The following is a 15,256-nucleotide window of genomic DNA, read 5'->3' on the forward strand; positions in this document are numbered from 1 at the left end:
AAACACAAAAACTTTGATTGATTTAAAATGAACTCCAACAGCAGGAAAGGGAACAATGCCAATCCCAAGCCAAAGAAGCCAACCTCATCTACTAGCGGTGAGTCTACTGTCAGAGTTGGTGTCCGTCTTCTCCTTGGGTTCACATGGATTAATGAAACCCTTTATTAACAAGTAAAATAAACAAAGTTTTGAGTAGACTATATCAAAAAGTAGCCCTTCAGAAGGGCTAACACAATGTTTTATCCATTGTGGTAGCCCTTGCCACAAAAAGGTTGGAGACCCCTGCACTAGAATTGACACATCAATGATAATTTAAGTTTGTTACCTGTTTGCCATCAGATTCGTGGCTTTTTGGGTACATCCTGCTGGTAAAGCCAATCGCTCCAAGCATCTCATCTGTATCAATATCATAATCAAAAAGCACAAATCATGAAAAACACAAAAACTTTGATTGATTTAAATAAACTCCAACAGCAGGAAGGTAAACAATGACAGTAGACTCACCGCTAGTAGATGAGGTTGGCTTCTTTGGCTTGGGATTGGCAGGGTTGGTGTCCATCTTCTCCTTGGGTTCATATGGATTAATAAAACCCTTTGTCTTGGGAATGGTGCCAGTCTTAAAATTGGCATCATTTGAATTGTTGTTAACCTTCTGATAAAATTAAGATAAAATAGATATCATCTGTCTACAAATTTCAACCAATCTTACAGCGATAAGCATTAATGCATAAATAAATAATATTACATTAAAAAATTATCTTTTCACAAACTTGTTTTGATAACTTACAATATCAGTGTAAGGATTATGTTTCCATTCCCAAAATTGCTTTATGGCGACCTGCAAATACAAAAAAAACCATGAAAAATATGCTTGCGACACTGTACACATAACTTTCAAGCTTTGAGAATCTAAAATCTGGGCATTTTCCATACAGCCTTGAAGGGCCCTTAGCGAAAGGTACGGCACATAGTCTGTGATGTTTTATCTATTGTGGTAGCCCTTGCTCACTAAGAGGTTGGAGACTCCTGCTCTAGAATTTACACATCAATGATAATTTGAGTTTGTTACCTGTTTGCCATCGGAGTCTTCTCTTTCTTGGTACACCTTGCTGGTTAAGCCAATCGCCCCAAGCATCTCATCTGTATCAATATTATGATCAGAAAGCACAGATCATGAAAAACACAAAAACTTTGATTGATTTAAATAAACTACAACAGCAGGAAAGGGAACAATGACAGTAGACTCACCGCTAGTAGATGAGGTTGGCTTCTTTGGCTTGGGATTGGCAGGATTGGTGCGAGCATTCAGCACAGTATCGACTGAATCGTCTTCGCTAAAATCCACAATATTCAGACTGGTATCTGCCCTCAGGATGACAAACTGAGGAATACTGACGGAAGAAGTGCCAGTGTAATGCTGGGGGGTGGACGATACATCCTCAGGCTTTGTAGTATTCAGCAGATCATAGTCTGCCTTTGCCACGGGATGAGAAATATCATCATCAGCCTTCATCCCGGAACTGGTCTTCATCTCTGAATTGACCAGATCATCACTGGCCTTCCCCGGATTCAGCTCTGGGGAGGGTACGAAAGATACCACTTTGTTCCTACCGAAGCAGTGAACAAAAGGGGCTCTTTATCTTCTTCCCCAATGTCTGGAAAAATGTTGTAATTTTTCTTTAAATGGATTTTGATGGGTTTTTTCCTAAAACCAAACAAACAAACAAACAAACAATGATTCATTGTTCATTCAAAAGCTCTCTCTCATCCTCTCTTGATGATTTTAGCATGAAAGCACATTATATCGCAGATTTTACATTTAACACTAGATTACCATACGAACATCTTGAGTCATTTAAAGCTACAACAATAGAAGAGCTCTCATAAAAATCATCGTCCTGTATGTAAGACTCCGTCACCACACAATTACTTAAAGAGGTATTTCATGTAGTGTCAGACCCAGTACTAAATATCTTTAACTCATCGCTAGAATTAGGATACGTTCCAACAGCTTTCAAACTAGCATTTATTAGACCGCTCATTAAAAAAACACACCTTGATCAGGGAGAGTTTAATAACTTTAGACCAATCTCAAATCTACCTTTTCTATCTAAAATATTAGAAAAAGTAGTGGCAAGCCAGCTATGCGCATTTTTAGTGAATAATAGTACGTATGAAAAGGTCCAATCGGGATTCAGGCCCCACCATAGCACAGAGACAGCACTGCTTAGAGTTACAAATGACCTCCTTTTAACATCCGATCGTTGTGAAATCTCAATCCTTATATAACTAGACCTTAGTGCAGCCTTTGACACAATAGATCACACAATCTTACTCAATAGACTAGAAAACTATGTTGGCATCAGTGGTCAGGCGTTAGCCTGGTTAAGATCGTATCTAACCAATCGCTATCACTTTGTTTATGTAAATGAGGAAGAGTCATATCACTCCCCGGTTAAGTATGGCGTACCACAGGGATCAGTTTTAGGTCCTATCCTATTCTTGTTATATATGTTACCTCTAGGAGACATTATCAGGAAACATAAGTTTTCACTGCTATGCGGATGATACCCAGCTTTACTTTATCTCGTCACATCCTAGCGAAACACACCAGTTCTCTAAGCTAACAGACTGCATTAGCGATATTAGTGACTGGATGGCACATAACTTTCTTATAATAAACTCCAATAAGACAGAGATACTTTATATTGAACCAAATCGCTCCAAACATAATATGTCAGATTACAAGTTGCCCATAGATGGCTGCACGGTGGGGCCATCTTCCACGGTTAAGAACTTAGGCATGATGTTCGACAGCAATCTATCTTTCGATAGTCATATCTCCAACGTCTGCCACACAGCATTCTTCCATCTTAGAAATATTTCAAAAATACGTCATTTGATGTCTGCATCAGATGCAGAAAAGCTTATCCACGCTTTTATGACCTCTAGAATAGACTATTGTAACTCGTTACTCGGGGGATGTCACGCAAATCAGGTAAACAAGTTACAGCTGGTTCAAAACGCTGTCGCAAGAGTGCTTACTCGATCTAAAAAGTATGACCACATAAGTCCAATTCTGGAATCTTTACACTGGCTACCAGTTAAATATCAGATACAATTTAAAATATCACTAATCACCTACAAAGCCTTAAATGGCCTAGCGCCCTTGTATATTAAAGAATCAGAATACAATCCACCACGTAAACTGCGATCACAAAATTCTGGCCACTTAATTATCCCTAGAATATCAAAAGTGTCTAAAGGTGGTAGATCCTTTTCCTACTTAGTCCCTAAGCTCTGGAATGATTTACCAAATAATGTTCGAGTATCAGACCCAGTAGATCAATTTAAATCTAAACTTAAGACATTCTTCTTTAACAAAGCATTCACATAAAATGTCCAGTAAATGTACTTATCCCGCAATAGTTAGTTTGTCCAAAACAAAGCATATACCCGTTCACATACCCCGATAGTATTTATATATATATATATATAAGAGCTGCATTGAAACAATTAACAATTGAGAAAGCACTATATAAATAAAATTGAATTGAATTAAAACATCTCAACAAGTAAAATAAAATAAAAGGTTTCGAGTAGACTATATCAAAAAGTAGCCCCCCAGAAGGGCTACCACAATGTTTTATCCATTGTGGTAGCCCTTGATCACAAAAAGGTTGGAGACCCCTGCTCTAGAATTTACACAATGATAATTTGTCTGTCTGACTTCCTAAATGGTCTTACTGACTTTCTTGATGGTCTAACTGGCTTTCTTGATGGTCTAACTGGCTTTGTCGGTGAGTTCATCCATGATCTGACGGAATTCGGCTGACTAGAAGAAGCAGATTTAGCAGGTGTTATTATACCAAATACAGACAGGGGAACCACTGCAATACCTCATATTTCATAGTAATGTTGGACTAAATGGCCTACCATCCCTCCTTCTTCACCCATTTTAAACCAGGGATGTTCTAACATCTGGTCTAGAGTTGGTCGTTTAGCTGGATCAATGGACAGGCACTTCTCAATCAGATCCTGAATCTCTGTGCATGTTTTAGGATAAATCTGGTTAATCAAGAGCACTAATGTTGATCACTAAAGTTAAGTTTCTAAGATATGTGAGTAGTGAAAAGAAAATGATCTTCTTATAAACTGTTATGGCATGTGGAAACATTATTGTCATAATTTTAAATTAAAAGACTATATAAAGTCTCTGATCACATGAACTTAAGGTTACAGATTTCTTTAATAATATAATGTATGTTTAATATAATGTATATCTCAACATGCATCTTCAGTATAGCTCAAATATTATCCAGCCTATTTTCAGAACTTTAAACTGACCGGTCAATGCTCATGATAGTTTTATAAAATATGGGCAGTTTAACTAACTGCTAAGTAGTAATGAATCACATCTTTCTGCTGGTATATTACAGGATGTTTGTTTTAGCAGTGAAAGCAAAAATATTGAAACAATTTGTCAGGGGGATAATCCTTGCACTGAGTCCTGCATATGCTCGGATAATGTTTACTGACTGTCTTTCACAGATACTGTGCATTTGATCAGAGACTTAACTGACCTATTGTGTTTGTGCCGTTTACTTACGCTTTGTTAAATAGTCATTCTCGTGGTTTATCATGCCTTCAGTTACTGGCCCATATTTGGGAAAGGGCAAGTTTACATTAACCATATAATAGAGCAGAGTTCCCAGAGACCAGACACTGCTTGACATGGCGTGGTATCTGCCCCTGTTGCGGACCTCAGGTGGCCGATAAGCCGGTGCCCCTGTAAGCAAGACAGTTGTTGTGTGATAGAGTCACATGATCAATAAGTCACTACAAGCAGATTGCTTCACTACACTATGGTATGAAAAAAAAACTCACCCAAATACTCTTCATATGCATAGGCCGTGTCTCTTAATCGGTCACAGCACCCAAAGTCGATCAGCTTCAGCAGCATGTTGTTTTTATCCACGAGGAAGTTGCCAGCGTGGAGGTCAGTATGAAAAGTCTCATGCTTAAAGCAATGTTTTACAGCCATGACTGCCTGACGCATTAGGATGCGTGCTGTTGATTCCAGCAGACCTCGTTGAAGTTTAATAAACTCATTCAAGGTCATGCAAGGATCAGGCCGCTCCATGACGAGTATGAAGTAATCCGGATCCTCATAGCTGTCATAAAGTTTGATCACATGAGGGTTTGGATCCTCCTTTAATGTGTGCAACACTACTAGTTCTGTGAGAACCATTCCAGATCCAGGCTGAAGAAAAACATTAGTTGTTAATAAGTTGCTCTTTAGACAAAAACATTTTGTTTTTGTATTGTACCTACAGTAGGCTTAATTTCCACTGGTTTTATATTTGTAAACATAAACAATAAAGCCTTTCCATCTTAATATTATTTGGTGCTTATAGCATTTTAGTGTCTGTTAAACTGTGCTTCATGTAACCTACAGTTATATTAATTACAGTAATAAGCACTTAAACAACTACTGTAACTTACCATGATAAAGTAACGGTTTGGTTGCCTTCGTTTCACAAACTTGATAGCAACCTGCAAATAGAGAAAACCACTGAGTTACAATCTGTTAACTGATTTAACAAATGTTTTGATCAAACCTGTACAGAGCAAAATGTTTGTTGAAATAAGTTTGAGTGCCCTACCGGTTTGCCATCGGCTTTACTGGTCCCCGGAAACACAGCGCCAAAGCTACCTTTACCAAGCGGATTATCTGTATCAATACAATAATCATGACACAAGGTTCCTGAAAAACAGACAGAAAACATGAAAATGTATGCGGTTGCTAGAACCTTTGATTTAGAATAAGAACTCAAACAGCAACAATGCCACATTTCATGTTTATGAGTTGACCAACAAGAATAAAGTTAAGCAGAGTTTAGAGCAAATCAGGGGTTTGTTATTGCAACCCATCCTTACAGCGTTGTTTCTAAAGGACAGGCCCAAAAGACTTCCAAAGGGGCCATAAGATGACTTGAAAGGATTTAAAACAAGCAATGAAATAAGCTAAAACATATCTGTATATTTCTATATGGTGAGTAGGGGATCCGTCAAATATTTCTGTGGAAAATAAGAGGCCATCAAAACGATTAAGATCCACCAATTTAGAGTAATCATAACAGTAGACTCACTGTGTGCCGCATTGATCTCCTCGCTATATGCTTTCACCTCGGTATCAGCTGTCTTCTTTGGAATGGCAGGTTTGGTTACTGCCTTCACCTTCTTATCACGATTATGAAAAACAGCCGTCTTTTTGGGGATGGCAGGTTTGGGGTCTGCCTTCACCTTCTTATCACAATTATGAAAAACAGCCGGTTTTTTGGGGATGGCAAGTTTGGGGTCTGCCTTCACCTTCTTATCACGCTCATGAAAAACAGCCGTCTTTTTGGGGATGGCAGGTTTGGGGTCTGCCTTCACCATGATACCACAGGGAATAGCAATAGGTTTTCGAACTGGATTGCCAACACCGGTGCCAGCCTTTGCCTTGGGAATGGTGCCAGTCTTTAATTTGGCATTGCCTGGATTATTGTCAGCCTTCTGATAAAATTAAGATAAAATACATATCAATTATGTCCACACATTTCTATTTAAAGCAATAAGCACTATATTTAAATAAATAAATAAATAATATAATTACATAAAACAATGTTTTTCACAAACTTGTTTTGATAACTTACAATATTAATGCAAGGGTTACGGGTCCATTTTGAAACTTGCTTGATGTTGACCTGCAAATACAGAAAGAAACATGAAAAATATGCTTGCGAGTTTATTTCTCACCTGACACTCTCCACATAACTTTCAAGCTTTGAGAATCTACAATCGGTTAACTCGGTTAATGTTTTGAGTAAACATAAATCTTTATGTAAAGAGCACACTGTTTGCTGAAAGAAATTTGAGTTTGTTACCTGTTTGCCATCGGAGTCTTCTCTTTCTTGGTACACCTTGCTGGTAAAGCCAATCGCCCCAACCACCTCATCTGAATCAATATTATAATCAGAAAGCACAGATCATGAAAAACACAAAAACTTTGATTTAAATGAACTCCAACAGCATGAAAGGGAACAATGACAGTAGACTCACCGCTAGTAGATGAGGTTGGCTTCTTTGGCTTGGGTTTGGCAGGGTTGGTGTCCATCTTCTCCTTGGGTTCATATGGATTAATAAAACCCTTTGTCTTGGGAATGGTGCCAGTCTTAAAATTGGCATCATTTGAATTGTTGTTAACCTTCTGATAAAATTAAGATAAAATAGATATCATCTGTCTACAAGTTTCAACCAATCTTAAAGCGATAAGCACTTCATCAACTAAATATATATATTTATAACACATTTATGCATAAATAAATAATATTACATAAAGAAATTATCTTTTCACAGACTTGTTTTGATAACTTACAATATCAGTGTAAGGATTATGTTTCCATTCCCAAACTTGCTTTATGGCGACCTGCAAATACAAAAAAAAAAAAAAAAAAACATGAAAAATATGCTTGCGACACTGTACACATAACTTTCAAGCTTTGAGATTCTAAAATCTGGGCATTTTCAATGCACCCTTGAAGGGCACATAGTCTGTGATGTTTTATCCATTATGGTAGCCCTTGCTTACAAAAAGGTTGGAGACTCCTGCTCTAGAATTTACACATCAATGATAATTTGAGTTTGTTACCTGTTTGCCATCGGAGTCTTCTCTTTCTTGGTACACCTTGCTGGTAAAGCCAATCGCCCCAAGCATCTCATCTGTATTAATATTATAATCAGAAAGCACAGGTCATGAAAAACACAAAAACTTTGATTTAAATAAACAACAACAGCAGGAAGGTAAACAATGACAGTAGACTCACCGCTAGTAGATGAGGTTGGCTTCTTTGGCTTGGGATTGGCAGAGATGGTGTCCGTCTTCTCCTTGGGTTCACATGGATTAATGAAACCCTTTATTAACAAGTAAAATAAAAAAAAGTTTTGAGTAGACTATATCAAAAAGTAGCCCTTCAGAAGGGCTAACACAATGTTTTATCCGTTGTGGTAGCCCTTGCCACAAAAAGGTTGGAGACCCCTGCTCTAGAATTTACACATCAATGATAATTTGAGTTTGTTACCTGTTTGCCATCAGATTCATGGCTTTTTGGGTACATCCTGCTGGTAAAGCCACTCGTCCCAAGCATCTCATCTGTATCAGTATCATAATCAAAAAGCACAAATCATGAAAAACACAAAAACTTTGATTGATTTAAATAAACTACAACAGCATGAAAGGGAACAATGACAGTAGACTCACCGCTAGTAGATGAGGTTGGCTTCTTTGGCTTGAGATTGGCAGGGTTGGTGTCCGTCTTCTCCTTGGGTTCACATGGATTAATGAAACCCTTTATCAACAAGTAAAATAAAATAAACAAAAAAGTTTTAAGTAAACTATATCAAAAAGTAGCCCTCCAGAAGAGTTACCAAAATGTTTTATCCGTTGGAGACCCCTGCTCTACAATTTACACATCAATGATAATTTGAGTTTGTTACCCGTTTGTCATCAGATTCGTGGCTTTTTGGGTACATCCTGCTGGTAAAGCCAATCGCCCCAAGCACCTCATCTGTATCAATATCATAATCAAAAAGCACAGATCATGAAAAACACAAAAACTTTGATTGATTTAAATAAACTACAACAGCAGGAAGGTAAACAATGACAGTAGACTCACCGCTAGTAGATGAGGTTGGCTTCTTTGGCTTGGGATTGGCAGGATTGGTGCGAGCATTCAGCACAGTATCGACTGAATCGTCTTCGCTAAAATCCACAATATGCAGACTGGTATCTGCCCTCGGGATGACAAACTGAGGAATACTGACGGAAGAAGTGCCAGTGAAATGCTGGGGGGCAGACGATACATCCTCAGGCTTTGTAGTATTCAGCAGATCATAGTCTGCCTTTGCCACGGGATGGACAATATCATCATCAGCCTTCATCCCGGAACTGGTCTTCATCTCTGATTTGACCAGATCATCACTGGCCTTCCCCGGATTCAGCTCTGGGGAGGGTACGAAAGATTCCACTTTGTTCCTACCGAAGCAGTGAACAAAAGGGCTCTTGATCTTCTTCCCCATTGTACGGAAAAATTTTGCAATTCTTCTTTTAATGGATTTTGCTGTTTTTTTCCCTAAAAACAAACAAACAAACAAACAATGATTCATTGTTCATTCAAAAGCTCTCTCTCATCCTCTCTAGACGAGTTTAGCATGAAAGCACGTTATATTGCAGATATCTTTATCTAAACTCCTGCAAAGGGCGAATCATTTAAAGAGATAGTTCACCCAAAAATGAAAATTCTGTCATCATTTTCTCGCTGTTGTTACAAACATGTCTAAATGTCTTTGTTTTGATGAACATGAAGAAAGATATTTTGAGAAATGTGTGTAACCAAACCGTTCATGAGCCCCATTCACTTCTATAGTGTTCTTTTCTCCTATTATGGAAGTGAATGGGGCTCATCATTGTTTTTCCTACAATGGAAGTCAATGGTTACTGTAATGAGCTGTGTGCTTACCATCATTTCTCAAAATATCTTCTTTTGTGTTGGTCAGAAAAAAATACATTTATACAGGTTTAGAACAACATGAGGATGAGAAAATTATTCTATGAACTATCCCTTTAATGGTTTAATATCACCCAATTTTACTTGATAACCATTTAATGAAGGTCAATAAGGTTTTAATCACATTTGCAGGTGCCTAAAAATCCACACAATTACTGTGCGTGTGCGTTAAAGTTACACAGTCCACTTCAATCTCACCTGATGAGATGTTTTCAGCGTTCTCGTCTCCTCCTTCTTCTTCAAAACAAAAACTGTTTATGGCTTCTGAGGAGGGTCCAGGATGCTGAACAATCTCAGAAGACAACACACCATTTGGAAGAACAAAATCCATTGCTGTAAAAATAAATTATGGGTAAATTAGTGCTGTAACGATAAATGGCTTATTATGACAGCAGTAAATTGTTCAAAAATCATTTGTAAAATTGTAAAAATCATTACAAAACAGATGAACAACACGTGCTGCTGTTGGCTGCACTTACAACCTTGGCAAAGATTAATCTGTGTCTTAAAAACAAGTGCTACCTTTTTTTTTTTTTAATTACACAAATGCAAGAATTATACAAATGTTTATACATAAATATACAACTCGCAACAAGTGGAAAACAAATAAACGTACATAAAAATGTAAAATAAAAATGTTCATGCCATTGGCAAGTTACAACAATTTAAAGTAACAAAATGCTTCATAGGTCTTTCTTGCTTTTTGTTCTTGATTTTGTCTAATGTTTAATTTCTTTTTTGGCTTAGCTTTTATCCATTTTTTCACATGAATGTGATATTTTCCGAGTAAAATAAAAAGTTGTATAAGGAAGCACATCGTACTTTTGGAATCAACAATGTCTTGTACAAAAAATTATCCACCTTATTTCTAACGCAGAAGTTAAGTGATGTGACGCATTTCCCATTTTTTGTGCGAGACTTCTTTTTCAATTTCTTTCTCATTAAACACATTATTAATGGCTGGGAAACGATTAATCGCATACACAATAAAAGTGATTTTTGGCATAATATGTGTGTGTGTGCTGTGTGTAATTATCATGTATACACACATTCATGAATGTATAGAAACATATAATATATGTAATATAATATATATATAATATATGTATTTATTATAAACAATATACATTTCTAGTTTAAACAATGTTGGGGGGGTTTCCCGGACAAGGATTAGCTTAAGCCAGGACTAGGCCTTTAAATAGGAAATATTACAAGTTTTAACAAACATGCCCTACTAAAATCATCCCTGGTATGCATTTTGAGGCAAAACAAAGGGCACTGATGTATTTTAAGATATGTCAGTGCAAGTTGTTTTCAGTTTGGGCAGCTCTTACATTTATTTTAGTCTAGAACTAGTCTAATCCCTGTCTGGGAAACCACCCCGTTATGTCATTCATGCTTAAATTCATTTACTTTTACTTTTAAAACTGCATGAATGAAGACTGGACGATCTCAGAAGTCAACAACAGCGTTTGGAAGAAAAAAAATCTACACACAGACGAGACAAGTGTTTCCGCTACACACAACTTGTAACGTTACACAATAAAGATGCGAACTGAGCTGCAAACGTATTTTTAGAAAATCCACTTTAAATCAAATAAAGATAATCCATAGGATATAAGTATAAGGAAAAGCCAACGACAGCATGAAAATTATAAAATACACGTATATATTCTACGTTTTAAAAATGATTATGTACTGCCGCCAAAGCTGGAAAAATCCCAGAGGAAACACCGCAGACCTAATTTAAGACGTGCGCGCTGCTCCTGTCAGCAACTCTAACGTTCCACCTTAAAATATGTGCTTTGCAATTAGCTTTTAAATACACATCCATGTACCACATCTTTGGATTATTATCAACCGTTATCATTATCATTATTATTAATAAAACATGTCCTGTACGGTGTAGCCTATATAATATGCATAAAGTTACATCGTCCACTTCAGACTCACCTGCTATGTTGTTTTCAGCAGCTACAACACTCTCCTCTTCTCCTTCTGTTTGTAACCAAACGCTGCTTATGTCGTCTGATAAGGATAACGGTCCAGGGTACTGAACAGACGTTTCAGCGTTCGGAACAATTACCACATCGGCGTGTCCTCCTAAAAAGCCCACAGCGGACAGTAGTAGTTCACCGGAAAGGTAGTTGGGGGTAAATCCACTTTTCCAGCTTCTTCTACATCGATGCACCTGGCGAACAACGATGAAGTCGAGATGCTGACAGTGGTGATAGGGAGGGGGAAATCCACCTTTTCAACACCTCCACCAAAGTCTGTAGAAGACGGTGATGAAGACACGATCAAGTGGATTGTAGACACACTGTGAAAACTCGGTCTAAACAGAATAAACAGAATAAACTGAATGAACTGAATAAACTTTCTGTCCTCGAACAATGTATCTGTAGAGTTTTGAGTTTTTCGCTTTGTTAAGCGCAACCGCTAATTAATCCGTCCTGTGTCGTTCAGATCAACCAAAGGAATGAGCGCTCGCGGAGAGTCTTCGGTTTATATAGCCATGACGTCAGTGTACAACTCCGTTTCCATGGAGACGGTCTGCAGCCTCGCCATATAGGGGATTTCCCCTTACACCCAGTAGCGGCTGGTCACTAGGGGGCGCTGGGACGCCGCACCCTTAAGCTGGCCATAGAGGAAACCTAAGGAAGGTGTTTTGGACTTTTTAAAATTAATTAATTAAATTATAAAATAATTAATTAAATTATAAAATAAAAAATAAAATCGCAAAATATGTCCCAAATTTGAAAATGAAATGCTAAAATAAAAATTAAAACATTATATTAAATTATTTCATTTTCATTTTTAACGTGATGAAGCATCATTCCGGCCAAATTGAAAAATTAAATTAAATTGATTATTTGACAGTTCATTTTCAATATAACCTTGAGACAAGACTGACAATATTAAAATTAAAAGGCAAGCTTGAAAAGGAATCTGTAAATACATTTTTTAAAAGGCTTTTTATTCATGCCCAAGCAATAATAGGGACAAAATTAAAATGTAAAGTTCAGTTTTAATTTTATGTTCTGTTTTTCTTTTTCATTTTCGTTTTAATTTTCGTGTTCATTTTTATTTTCAACTTGTATGCAAATTCAATGTTAATAAGTGGGCGGGGCTTACTTGCTTAAAAAAAGGGGATTGGCTGAAGCAGTGTTGCCAACTCAGTGACTGTGTTCCTTGCCAACTAAGCAACCTTATAGGTCCTGTCCGGGTGTGCCTCATAAGCATTGTTGAACTACTTCATATTTTGGGCGAACGTGAACTGAACGTACTGTATTACTGCCTGATGAACGCAAGGTGAACTCGTTCATTCTGGGGCTTGTGAACGGCACGTTCTCTCACTTTAACGTCATTCAGTAGGGTGCCAGATTTCTATAGAGTCTTCCAGGCGAAAACCCGTCTAAAACACACTAGCTGTGTCTGAAACCGTTCCCTCGTTCACTCATTCACTATTCCCTATATGGGAATGACAGTTGAGTCCACTATATGGGGAAGAAGCAAATGAAAATGAGTGAGCGATTTCGGACAATGACGTAAATATCATGCGTCAGAGCTGTCGCAGAGAGTCATCATAAACACCTGTGTGGCTTTTGATTGTGCTGCGAAATGGTAAAGTTTACTTTCTTATTGTTTTTCCACATTTGTCATGTTTATTCTATTAGTTGAGAATAAAGAGAGCAAACAACTGGTTATAATATTTATTTCTGCTGTTTATTTATTGTTTAATAAAAATGTTTATTAGATTTTAAATAAAAGATAACGCAATTATTTTTAATTTGTTTATTTTCAAAAAGCAGAAAATAACTGACAAATTATAAACCTAAATGTTTGGTGTTTACTGTCAGTATCCTTCAGCTGATTCAAGTTACGCATTCGTCTCCCGTTGCATCATGGGAAATATGAGTGAACGAGTGTACATCGAATGTACCCTCAAAATCAGAGTGCATTGTGGGTAAAAAGTAGTGAATGAATGTAGGGAATGAAGTTGTTCACTCAGGTTTCGGACGCCACTACAAAATGGCCGACACCCGATATAGTGCACTATATAGTGGATAGGGAGCGGTTTCAGACACAGCTACTGTAAACAGGCCTTAATGTGTAGCGGAAAAAAACACCCAATCTGGCAACACTGCCACCAGGCTGCATACGTCATCAAAACAACACTGACTGGACGCTGCTATCCAAATCCCTGCTGCGCCACTCGCATAGTTTAACATTAGATAACATAACATCATATTTGTCCTAAATCGTTAACGATTAACAAAGGCTGCTTACACATATTCTGGATCTTGAAATAGACAAGCTCACGCTATTTAACGTGCACGTGCGGTGTGCAATACCTGAGTTGTCATACACTCAACGCCTCGCAGCGCTTCTCGCCCGGAAAACCCCCTTGAAGCACCCGGCTAGCCTTTCAAGGTATGTGCAAGCAAATACAAAAATTAAAAGACAGTCAATGCTCGTAAACCCTGGTTGGATAAGGATTTAAAGTTGGATATGAATATGAAATCTGATGCATTTAGCTTCAGTGTTAAAACTGATAAAATCATTCCTGTCTGTGGTTCTATATGGGCTATATGGCAATATATTTTTTTTTAAATAATATGGGGAAAAAGAACTATAAATAAATTAGTTCATTTTTGGAACTGTGAACTAGTTCAAAATTTGGAAATATGAGCTATGAACTGAACTAGTTCATTTTAAAATTTGTGAACTGTGAACTGAACTAGTTCATGTAGAAAGTGAACTTTCCTAACACTGCTCATAAGCCTTGAAAAGTGAAGCCTCTGGCTCTGTGATCGCCCCCTGGTGGCTGGCTGCAGTACAAGTCATAACCCCGCCCTCTCCATTCAAACTAATGGGACTCTGCTCTAAATAAAAAAAAGTATTTACACTTCCAATAAAAGTTTCCAAAAGGTGGTTTTGGTACTTTCAGGTAGTTGTTTTCACGCGTATATATGTAAAAGTGTTTTCCTTATTGTGGTAAGTTTCATTTTAGCTAGTAATTTGATGCTATAGAAACGGGGCGTGTCGTTATGAGTGGCGTGGTTGAATTGGTCGAGCGAGCGTTTAGGCGGAAGTTTGATAACGTGGCTCTGGCTCCACGGACGATTCCTTCTGCGCATGCCTTGGCTCCAAACTGACGTTTTTACGTAACATGGCGGCGACCGTGGTCGGACATTTTTGGCTTCAATTCATTACAATGGTGGGAGGCGACATCGCGTCATCCATCTTTTTTTACAGTCTATGGTCCTGTCCCAAATGGCACACTCCGGACTTGTGGTCCTCCTCAGAGTCCACACTTTGATGACATCACGTAGTCCAGACTTTAGGGACCCTTAATGCGAGTCCACGTGGACACAACTTTATTGTTATTTTCGACGAGGCATTTGTTCAAGAGATCAGTTCAGCAACTAGTCAGACCATTAAAAAAACGAAACCGGAAGTAAGGTTCGGATCCAGACGTGTATCACGTGCATCCGATGAAACCGTCTATTGCTCTAGCGACTTTTTGTGTGTGATGATTTTGATGTTTTAAATAGATACACATTTGAGGTAGTTTTTTTCTTGCTTTATTGAGTAATTCCATTTTAACATGATAATCTTATAGAACATGATGCATTGCTATGTCT

The 15,256-nt window shown here is 37.7% G+C and overlaps 1 protein-coding gene and 1 long non-coding RNA gene across 2 annotated transcripts in view; both read right to left on the reverse strand.

Annotated features, from left to right (window-relative positions):
• LOC141363687 (ras-associating and dilute domain-containing protein-like) overlaps window positions 1-15,256 on the reverse strand; it is a 137,697-nt gene that overhangs the window by 63,351 nt on the left and 59,090 nt on the right. The window lies entirely within an intron of this gene.
• Window positions 9,806-12,033, reverse strand: LOC141363628 (uncharacterized). Its single transcript, XR_012369107.1, has 2 exons — window positions 11,562-12,033; window positions 9,806-9,941 (listed from the first exon to the last, which is right to left on the reverse strand). It is a non-coding gene; the product is annotated as an uncharacterized lncRNA (long non-coding RNA).

This window comes from Misgurnus anguillicaudatus, chromosome 4 (assembly GCF_027580225.2).
Source record: "Misgurnus anguillicaudatus chromosome 4, ASM2758022v2, whole genome shotgun sequence".
Taxonomy (NCBI): domain Eukaryota; kingdom Metazoa; phylum Chordata; class Actinopteri; order Cypriniformes; family Cobitidae; genus Misgurnus; species Misgurnus anguillicaudatus.